Source organism: Erythrolamprus reginae, chromosome 1 (assembly GCF_031021105.1).
Source record: "Erythrolamprus reginae isolate rEryReg1 chromosome 1, rEryReg1.hap1, whole genome shotgun sequence".
Classification (NCBI taxonomy): domain Eukaryota; kingdom Metazoa; phylum Chordata; class Lepidosauria; order Squamata; family Dipsadidae; genus Erythrolamprus; species Erythrolamprus reginae.
This window is the reverse complement of record NC_091950.1, coordinates 267,986,693-267,998,845: the sequence shown is the minus strand read 5'-3', so window position 1 is coordinate 267,998,845 and position 12,153 is coordinate 267,986,693.

Here is a 12,153-nt window from a genome sequence, read left to right as displayed (position 1 = left end):
CAGTGGTACCTCATGATACGAACGCCCCGCCATACGAACAACCCGAGATACGAACCCGGGGTTCAGAAATGTTTTGCCTCTTCTTACGAATGTTTTCCGTCTTATGAACCTGCTGCCACCGCGAAACCCCGCCACCCGGCTGTCGCTTTTTGAAACAGCCGGGGGGCTTCTCAGTGTTCTCCTGAACCCGAACGCCAAACCCGAACTTCTGGGTTCGGCGTTCGGGAGGCTGCCGAGAAGCCCCCCGGCTGTTTCAAAAGGTGACAGCCGGGCGGTGGGGCTTCTTGGCGGCCACCCGAACCCGAACTTTTGCCGAACTTCTGGGTTCGGCATTGGGAGAACGCTGAGAAGCGCCCGGCTGTTTCAAAAGGTGACAGCCGGGCAGCGGCGTTTTTTTGTGTTTTTTTCCCCCTGCACGGATTAATTCATTTTACATTGTTTCCTATGGGAAACAATGTTTCGTCTTACGAACTTTTTGCCTTGCGAACCTCCCCGGGAACCTATTAGGTTCATAAGATGAGGTATTACTGTACTACTTGCATGTTGTTGTTTTTTGCTGAGTCTGATTAAGCTTTGCTTACCAGGCATTTCATATGTAACTTAATGTTTGCATTAATTTATTGTTTAGTACTCTGAAAGATGTACTAGAATGATCCCCATCTAAGTGATATGCTATCAAAGCATTGTTTTTGCACTTTGAATCTTACCTCCATTTGAATCCTACCTCCATACCGCCTTCTGCCGCACGAATCCCAGCGACCAATTAGGTTCCACAGAATTGGCCTTCTCCGGGTCCCGTCAACTAAACAATGTCATTTGGCGGGACCCAGGGAAGAGCCTTCTCTGTGGCGGCCCCGGCCCTCTGGAACCAATTCCCCCCAGAGATTAGAATAGCCCCCACCCTCCTTGCCTTTCGTAATCTCCTTAAAACCCATCTCTGCCGTCAGGCATGGGGGAACTGAGATATTCTTTCCACCTAGGCTTTTACAATTTATGCATGGTATGTTTATATGTATGATTGGCTTTATAACAAGGGTTTTTAGCTGTTTTAGTATTGGATTGTCACATGCTGTTTTTACCACTGTTGTTAGCCGCCCCGAGTTCACGGAGAGGGGTGGCATACAAATCCAATAAATAAATAAAATAAAATAAATAAAAATAAATAACCATTCAGCCTTTGAATAAAGTATAAATATTTTTGATGTTTCATTAAATCCATTCTGTCTTGATTATGTCCTTCCTACTGACTGACAGACTCAGTGATAATGGCAAGAGTGATAATACTATTGACTCACCTATCCATGAATGTGCAATAGATCAAAGGTATTGGCCGTGTTTCTGCCTTAGCAGTAACTTTGCAGTGCAAATTCAAGTTGACAGTTTTATAAGTTCCTCTCTGGCTCAATTTGAAGGAAATAAGTTACAGCATGTGCTGTAGTAATTTTGTTTAACATTGGCATTTGGCAATTCAGAAGCATTTTATGAGGCTGAAACGTTTCCCAAGGTTTAGGTTTTTTTTTTAAACCTATTTTTAAAAAACTGTTTAAATTTGTTAGAGGAAATTGGCCCCAAACATTGAAGAAACAACATAGACTTCAATGTATTTATATTTGGATAAGTTTCATAGTTCATATGTCTTTCCCATTTTGTGTTCATTCCAAATATAGAGCAGGAAGTTTTATTTTCTTCCAAATCCACCTGTTCTTATATGAAAGAGACAACGAGTCTACGGAGAGGGGCGGCATACAAATCTAATAAATAATAATAATAATAATAATAATAATAATAATAATAATAATAATAATAATAATAATATATCAGGTTCTTGGTATATTGTATTTCTTCTGGAAGAAGAACGTACCAAGGTTGAAGTGTCATCTGAACTTCATGACCTCTGATGTAAAAACTTTGCTTGCTTTCCCTGAAGTTGCCAGATCATCAATTCCAATTATGACTATTCCAATGTGATTGTGCTATGATTAAACAGGTAGACATACAACCATTCGTTCAACAGCTGCACTGGAAAAAGTGACATAGGACTGCTCCTGACGCTTAAACCCATCTTGGTCACGTGATCAAAATTTGGGTGCTTGGTAATTGACATGTATTTACCATCTTCGCGGTATCCTGAGATCACATGATTACCATTTGCGACCTTTTCAGCTGGATTCTGGCAAGTAAAGTCAGTGGGTAAGCTGGATTCTCTTAACCACTATGCAATTCAGAGTTGGCCTTCTCCGGGTCCCGTTGAATGTTGTTTGGCGGGACCCAGGGGAAGAGCCTTCTCTGTGGCGGCCCCGGCCCTCTGGAACCAACTCCCCCCGGAGATTAGGACTGTCCCCACTCTCCCTGTCTTTCGTAAACTACTCAAGACTCACTTATACCGTCAGGCATGGGGGAGTTGAGATATTCCTTCCCCCTAGGCCATTACAAGTTATGCATGGTATGTTTGCGTGTATGTTTGGTTTTATAATAAGGGTTTTTTGTTGTTTTATTATTGGATTGTTACATGTTGTTTTTATCATTGTTGTTAGCCGCCCCGAGTCTACAGAGAGGGGCAGCATACAAATCCAATAAATTATTATTAATTATTATTATTATTTAACAACTGCAATGATTGCTTAACAACTACGGCAGAAAGTTAATAAAACCAGGTGTGAATCATTTAATAATTGCTTTGCTTATGAACAGAAATTCTGATCCAATTGTCATCCTAAGCTGAGAACTACCTATATTTTAGAAATATTTTCTCTCAGAAAGAATAGTTGCGGGGTGAAGAATTGGGATTTAGTTAGGCTTATATAAACCAATTATTTGAAACACTCCTTCCCCTCTAATCCAGCCTCTTTAGCAATAAACTGCAAACATTCAGGATCAAAAGTTCATCACTGCTCTTGCATGCACGACAACTTCTACGCACTGCTTCTTCAGAATAGCAGGACAATATCTTGCAAAGGTTCAACTTCACCATCAATATTCAGAGATACACTTGGAAGAATGATAGCAAAGTCAGATTTAAGTTAGGTTCTTGAACAAAGAAGAATTGACTTTCCAATGTATACTTTCCATCTTTTCCCAGTGTTTCCTTTTTTTGTAGCTTTTTTGTGCATTGATAGTCAAACTGTATCTTCTTAAAAACTAGATCATTCTTTTTCTGATTTTGATTCTGATTAATGGTATTACTTGCAAAACTAAATGGCTTCTGTGAGACAATCCTGTGTCTTCTAGATCAGTGTTTCCCAACCGTTTTTGAGCCGCGGCATATTATTCAAATTTACAAAATCCTGGGGAACATTGAGGGGGGGGGGCGCTAAAAAATGTTTGGACAAAAAAAAATCTCTCTCTTTCTCCCTTTCGTTCTATTTCTCTCCCTCCCTCTTTCTCTCTTCCTTCCTCTTTCTTTCTCTCTCTCCATCCCTCTGTTTCTCCCTTCCTTCTTTTTTGCTCTCTTTCTCTCTTCCTCCTTCCCTCCCTCTATGTCTTTCCCTCACCCTCCTTTCCCCCCTCTCTCTTGCTGTCTTTCTCTCTCTTTCTCTCCCCCCTCTCTTTCTCTCTCTCTTTCTTGCTATCTCTCTTTCTCTCTTTTTTGCGTTCTCTCTCTTTCTCTCTCCCCCCTTCCTCTCCCTTTCTCTCTCTCCGTCTCTTGCTATCTCTTTCTTTCTCTCTCTCTTTCTCGTACACCATGCCGCAGTAGTGGCATTGGGCAGTAGCCGTGGGGCGGCGGCAGAGTGGTCAGCTGTGAGGTGGAGCTCCGGAATGGAGGCACTGATAGCGGCGGCTGGACGTGTTGCTAGATGCCATACATGCTGGCGTTGTGCTGGGCATGGGCGTGGGGCTGGAGCCTCCATCCTGGCCCAGCCAGCAGGCAAGTGCCAGCCACGCAATGCCATCATTTACGGCGTACAGCAACATGTCCAGCCGCCGCCATCAGTGCCTCTGTCCTGGAGTTCTGGCTCGCAGCTGCCCACCCTGCCGCCCCACGGCTACTGCCCAATGCCGCTACTGCGGCGTGATGTACGAGAAACAGAGAGAAAGAAAGAGATAGCAAGAGAGAGAAAGAGATAGCAAGAGATGGTGCCGCTGCTGCCAGTGCCCTCCCGCTGCCAGCGCCCTCCCGCCAGGCCCCAAAGCTCACCTGCTGCCACCGCCAGGGAAGCTCCAGCCGGGTGGGGCGCTGCAGCTGCCGGAAAACTTGGAAGTCACAAAGAGGGAAGCTCAGCTTCCGGTCTCACAACTTTTTGCTCTTCGCATTCTCAGCAAAAAGTTGCGAGACCAGAAGCTGAGCTTCCTTCTTCGCGGCACACCTGACCATGTCTGGCTGGTTGGGAAACACTGTTCTAGATGATTTAAAACCTACAAACTACCTAGCTAATTATAAGGAATTTGTGCAGTGTGTGTGTGTTATCTGGAGGGCAATTATTAGAATGTAAGGGAATTGTAATGATGATAACGACAATTAACGTTTTTCTGATCATTATTACTATTAAGGAAGTGAAATGTCACTTGAAGTAAACTGTATTTGTATTTAATTACTGTAGGCTTATAGGAGGCTTATAGGAGATGAGTTGGGTGACTGTAACTGCAACTCTATCTACTCTACACTTACTAATTATATAGATATATAGACTTACATAGACTTTCATGATGAGATTAAGAATTGGATAGTGCCTGTAAATCAGAGTGTTATGAAGACACTGTTACCCCAAGGAATGAATACACATTCCTTGAAGGAAGCTGTTTCTGTGCTTCTATTTACTTACAGTAGGAATGATAGACAAGGAGTTGGGTCGACTGTAGCAGCAACTCTACACTAACTAATTACAGAGTGTGTGAGAGAGAAACATTCATGATGAGATTAAGAACTGGATTTTAATTAGTGAGCAAAGTGTCTGTAAATCAGTGTTATTAAAGCACTGTTCTCCAAGGGATAGGAAGAAACTGCACCATACTCTGAACTCCTCCTTCATGGAAGAGAGTGAGTAGTAAGCCTCTGGTCAATGTATTTCTAAAAGGTTTTGTTTTCTCACCACATAGGGATAGTGTGTACAATACCAAGAGCTAGACTCAACATTTGATCCTTGTTGAAAGTTTTCCGTAGCTTGCGAACAAACCATATTTTCCATACAATTTGCAAAGAATTTGCTGGGGAAAAAATGTGGTGTGAATTAATGGGTTTTGTTTTCCAACTTCAGGAACACAAAACGCAGCTGGAATTGTTTCTCTAAAATTTTCTTTCTCTTCAGGACTCATTTAACTGGCTTAATTAAAAAGCAGCAATTAACAAAAGACTTCAAATACAAGAGTCCCAACATTCTCCCTGTGATCTACTGGTCCCATATGAATTTTTAATAATATATTTTGTCTACCTTTTCCTCATTACAAAGCAGTAAAAAGTTGCAGGCAGACTGTGCAAGGTGAATTGAGAGCACGGGGGACCTAGGAGTTCACTAACAAAGAAGTAGAGATACATTTGGCTGTGAATGTACAGAAATAGCTAGATTAGCAATGCTACTTCCAGTGTTACTCCCATTTCTTAAAATCTAAATGAGGGTCATGTTAGTCAATACATTGCATGGCTGTTTACTACTCTTCCTTACATTACCTACTACTTTCTTCAAGCTGCAAAATTTAATCCAATTTACCTTTGAGAGAATGGCTACCTATAAGTAGCCGCCTCGGGTCTGCGGAGAGGGGCGGCATACAAATCTAATAAATAATAATAATAATAATAATAATAATAATAATAATAATAATAATTTATCATTGTTTATTAGGCCATACTAATTTGTGATGGATGTGTTTTGTGTAGTTATATACTTGTATGTTTTTAAAACGTATCTTACTTATGTATAATAGCTATACTGTAGTTTGATTCTGATAAATCTTAGTTCTCATGCCAAAGCTTTGTTGATTATGGAAGGACAAAAAAAATCAGACTGTTGGCATTTTATATCAGGAGTGACTCAAATGTCATGTACAATGGTCCTTCTACTTAAGAACTTAATTTGCTCCGTGAACAGGTTCTTAAGTAGAAACGTTCTTAAGTAGAAGCAATTTTCCCATAGGAATAAATGTAAAAGCAAATAATGCGTGCAAAACCATTAGGAAAGAAATAAAAGCTCAGAATTTGGATGGGAGGAGGAGGAGGAAGAAGAAGAAGAGGAGAAGGACAGTCGCTGCTGAAGTAAGAAGGTGAGATGTGGGGAATAAAAAAAATCCAAAACTTTAAGGTTTAAAAAAAAAGAAGAGGGACTGTAAGGCAGCTGCCCAGAGCGAAGGGAGCATTTATTTTCTCTGGGCGCCAGCAGAGGTTTATTCCCTCTCCAAGTGCCCAGAGAAAGGAAAATGCTTTGTTCACTCTGGACTGCCAAAGTCTCCTTAAGTGCCACCAAAAGGCTCCTCTGGCAGCCCAGAAAAGCCCGAGATGGGATTAAAGGGGGAATGGAAGAAAACTGGCTGGGTCTTCGTGCCGCTCTTATATTTCCACAGTTGAAGTCCACAGGTCATAGAAGAGCCAACTCGGGTTCTTAAGTAGAAAATGGTTCTTACGAAGAGGCAAAAAAATCTTGAACACCCGGTTCTTATCTAGAAAAGTCCTTAATTAGTGGCGTTCTTAAGTAGAGGTACCACTGTATTTAGAAAATTGCAGGAATCTTTATATTTCTTCCCAGTGCCTGGTTTGGGATCTATTACAAAACACAAGTTGCAATAGCTATGGAGAAATAGGAATATCCTGAGATGATATGAGGCTTGAGAATGCACCAAGATCATTAGTTTGGTAAATTATCTCTGAGGCAAATAACAAATCATAGAACAGAGTTGTCGACCCTATGGCACCCGGCGCCATATTGGAGGGCACGCGAGACGTTGCCCTATATCAGGAGTAGGCAAAGTTGGCTCTTCAACTGGACTTCAACTCCCAGAATTCCTGAGCTAAGATGATTGTGCACATGCGCAGGGGCAGCATGGGGGTGCACATGTGTGCGGAGGAGGAAAGAGCTGTGAGCACGTACATGCATGCTAATATACCCACCCACACCCTTTTGGCACATGAACCCAAAAATCTTCGCCATCACTGTCATAGAACATAGAAAAATAAAGTTGCAAGGGACCTTGCTCAAACAGGAGACAAATAGTTGTCCACTCTCTTTTTGAAAGCCTCTAGTCATGTAGCACCCATAACCTCTGGAGGCAAGCTCTTCCATTGGTTGATTGTTCTCAGAGTTAGGAAATTTCTCTTTAGTTTTTGATTGTCTCCCTCCTTGGTTAGTTTCCATCTGTTGTTTCTTGCCTTCTCGCCAAAATCATAATATTGCCCAAGATTAGATCTTCCTTTTCTAAAGAAATTGGACTGTGGCAATAGCTGTGGCGTATATTTGATGTGCTTAACCTTTTAAAAATCCATACAGATTGGGAGACTACAAATAGGGAAGCCTCACAGTTTCCACACGTGCAATTTAGATAAATAATATATGTGCTTTAAATACTCTAATATAGAAACATAGAAACATAGAAGTCTGACGGCAGAAAAAAACCTCATGGTCCATCTAGTCTGCCCTTATACTATTTTCCGTATTTTATCTTAGGATGGATCTATGTTTATCCCAGGCATGTTTAAATTCAGTTACTGTGGATTTATCTACCACGTCTGCTGGAAGTTTGTTCCAAGGATCTGCTACTCTTTCAGTAAAATAATATTTTCTCATGTTGCTTTTGATCTTTCCCCCAACTAACTTCAGATTGTGTCCCCTTGTTCTTGTGTTCACTTTCCTATTAAAAACACTTCCTCCCTGGACCTTATTTAACCTTTTAACCTATTTAAATGTTTTGATCATGTCCCCCCTTTTCCTTCTGTCCTCCAGACTATACAGATTGAGTTCGTTAAGTCTTTCCTGATACGTTTTATGCTTAAGACATTCCACCATTCTTGTAGCCCGTCTTTGGACCCATTCAATTTTGTCAATATCTTTTGTAGATGAGGTCTCCTATATGATATTCAAGTTAAAAAAACCGAAAATGTGAGAGTTCTAACTTTATGTAACACGTTTGCTTTAAAAAAAAATAATTTTATTGTGTAAACATTAAAAATAAGACAGTACATAATCTATCTTTTTACAATATACTTATTTGTTTGTTTAAATACTGTACTTACAACTTATAATACAAACAACAAAACACAACACAACATAACCCTACACAGTTCATTCTTTATGAATTTATACGGCCTGTAACATCAGCGGTTATTGTATGATTCTTCTATATAGTTCTAGTAAAACCAAGGTCGGATTGTTGCTATATGTCATAGTCTTATAAATAAAGTTAATTCTAGGAACATTGGATTTTTATTTACAGCTATTATCTCTTCTACTATCCACCCAAGTATAAAATTTCTCCCAAATTTCATAATACTTTGATTCGTCTTTATTTTTGAGCTTTTGAGTCAGTTTGTATACATCCTTGAACTGGTCTGTATCCTCTCTAGATCTGCAGATAGGGTCAACAGATCATTGGAAGGTGGCTGGGAGGGAAATGATTTTTGCCCTACTTAAGGTATGGCAAAACAATATCCAAATGGCTTAGAAAGGGCAAGCTATGGAGAAAATGGTTCTAAGATAGGGGTGTCAACTGGCAGCCCATGGGCTGGATGCATCGTGCACAGGCCATGCCCCCAGCCCCATGAAGGGGGAAAATATCATGAAAAAATCACGTGGCAGTGACATAATGCCACTGTTAAGGTTCCAGGTAGCATCCAAGCTAAATCAGAGTCCAAGTCAAAGTACTCCTCCAAATTCTAATTTATTGCCGGAGCCATCCTGGAACCTACACTGGGAAACCTTAATCTGAGTTTCCCACCCAGTTGAAAGTTCATAGCCCTTGTCCCCCACCCACTAACTTATCACATTGCCCACTGAAATTATGCCAGCGTGGCAAATCCTCCTTCTGCTTCCGTCCAGGTGGATGGGCATAGGATGGCCTTGAACCACTCTAAATAATGTTTGCGGCTGCATCTGTTTCCTCATGAAAATCACCCCTCCCAAGTTCCCATAAACATCAGGCCCTCTATCGATAGTGTGGCAAGCCGTTAATTTATCACCAACTTTTGCACCGGCTTGACAACTTCGAGTTTGATACCAGTGTTCTAGGTGAATTTAAGAGTGCCTACTCAGCACCAAGCATTATGCAGCTCAATAATCCATAAAGCTGAATCTAGTGATTTAAAAAGGAGAGAGCAAAAGAATGCTTTCTTATTAAGTGGAACGCAGGGGTGCAAAGCCCAAACATGGATTTCTCTGACATTTTACCATTTTCTTTAGGGCTTCAATCTCACTTGACTCTTCGTTTTTGCATTCCTCAAGTATAAAGTTGGAATAAAAGTGCTTTTAGGATGTGGGTGAACATACGGACGTTTTTAAGATAACTGGGCATCAGGCAATGGGAAAACCAAGGAGGAGGAGGAGGAGGAGGGAAAGGGATAGATGAATAATTGGTATTCTTGTAAGGAAATTTCAAGTGAGGTCTGAAATTGCAAAGTAGTGTTTTGCGTTTGGAAGTACAGTCATCTCACTTCCTTGTCCATGTAAAGAAAACAAAGATCATGGTGGGTGGTAGGACAGATGTCCATGTGAATAAGATGGATCATTTCTAAGATGATACAGCATCTAAATATCAAGTTGTTTTCTCTACAATTTCAAACCCACTTAAATGCTTTTGAGGTTCAGTTGTGAGTAAAAAAAGAATCCTTAGTTCTTTCTCAAAGATGGAATAAACCACAGTTTGACTTAGCAACCGGCTGGTGTATCATTCATTCTGAGCCCCTGGAGGTTACGTGGTCCTATCAACTCTCTAAATCTTTTTAGCCCTAAGTTCTCTTTGGATATGGTCCTATGAACTACTTAGGTCGAACTTCTCCAATCTGATGTTCTCCAGATTTATTCTATCCCAATTCCCATAATTGCAGGGATCATTGGCAAAGGCTGGGGATGATAGGCTTGATAGCAAAGCACACCTGGAGGGGGCTGAGTTAGAGAATGCTTATTTCCTGATCCAGCGAATAATTTAGATTTGGACTTAGTGATCCTGTGGATTTTTCTGACTTGTCCGTATAAAATTGTGAAAGGAAGTGCATTTGCCAAGTTATAGAGGCAGCCAGGCCATCTATTTTCTTACTAGCATCACTGGTCAACAGATTTCTTTGTCAGGTTCATTGAAAGTTCAAGGCAAAACCATGTGGCCTATTTGGCTGCCCAAGCCAATATCCTCTTGCTGAAAGCAGTGCAATTGTGGTTTCATACTGATATATTTACACTCTGTTCCTAACATTTGTTGTTTTTATATGTTGTAAACCGCCTCGAGTCCTCGGAGATGGGCGGCATATAAATAAATAAATTTGTTGGCAGGAAACCTGAGTCTGCTTACCTGTCCTGTGTACATGCAGAATTTAGCATGTTTGTTCTTGGCTTCATCTGGGTGAATTTCCCTTACTCTTGAGTAGCATTCCCTAGTGAAAAAAAGCATCAGACAATAATAACCTCAAAATTGCGACCACGGTAAACAGTCTGGATTATAAACGAGGGCATTAAGTATGTTAGTGGACATGATTTCATTTGTTCTAAAAATTGTCAATCTTGTTTCTTTCCTAACCCTCCTGTCCTGGAATAAATGAAAACCTAAAACATGAGGTATCTATCTGATATTTCCTCATAATTTGGTATAAGACGCCGAGCAATATGGAATTTTGGTTCTCTTTTTATCCCAGTTTCCTATGGAATATATTGCTTTATGTACAGCAAAAATGTTAAAAACGTTGAAACACATAAAAAACTTCTTAATATCCTTCTCCCTAAAAATATAAAGAAACCAGTTCTAGTTACAGATGTTGGAATTGCACAATAATCCTTTCTTAGCTTCTTAAGCGAAAAAGAAAGAAATCCAGAATTTTCAATAGGGGAACTGGATCCAAATTCAGACGACTACCCCAGGTAATATCCAAGCAGCCATACCAAATTCTGATTTAGGAATCATATTTTCAAGCTTTAGAGTTAGGGTATTATGTAGGCTTCCAACCAATGCCTGAGATTACAGGGTTGCCCAGGTGGGTTTCAATTTCTATAGAATTAAATGACTGGTAAATCATATTCTAGTTGAGACTAGGAATAATTGCGGGTATTGATTTTGTTCTACCTAAACTGGCTTATATGCAACATCAAAAGATGCTGCTTATCCCAGCCACTTCATCCCTTAGAAAAAACAATACTCTATATAAGGGGTATCAAACTGGAGGCCTATGGGCTACAAGTGTTGTGTGCAGGCCATGCCCACCCCAGTTCAATGAAGGAAAAAAAAACATCACAATACATCACATGATGACAATGTGTTAGTACATTGTATTTAACCTACTTAGGTGTTGCCATGCAGTAACTAACAATGTTAGTCTATAAAATATAAAGACTGTACCTTTAAGGAAATATTACTGGTTGGCCATAAGAGGGCGCCAACACCATTCCCTTTGGGTGGAGTTACCTTGATAGAGATATATGCTGCCTGTGAGCTGTATTCTTGCTGTGTGCATGGTTTGTAAACTATTAGAGTTATATTGTTGATTCTGTATATTTGTAAATAATAATATTGTTGTATATGCATTGATACTAAGTCTGAGTCATTGTCTGGCTAACCCACATTACCTACACCCACAACAACTCTGCTTAATATATGTTGAAGGTTTCTCACCCAGACATACTAACACAATGTGACGCCATTAGTTTCACACCTGTGCTGTATATCCTAAATGAATCGGACCTCACTGTTATCATCCTGATTTATTAAAAGGGAGTTAAAGAAATCTTGTTAGTTACCCCTTGAATCAGTTTATGGATTTAACAAGTTGTGGAATTAACAAGTTATATACATGCCATTCTGTCAGGAATTCCAGAAATAGTTTGTGACAACATGCAGTCAGCAGGGTTGACTAATGCTTAGTCCTTCAACATCAACTGAAGAAATAATGCACCAATTCTGGAAGAGCTGTATACAAATTCAGCAATATAGTAATAATGAGCTATTTTTAGCTCCATATGCCCATAAAGATATATACCTTAGGTAGGAATATAACATGCTACCAATTGAAACACCACCAGATAGGAATAATATGATGGA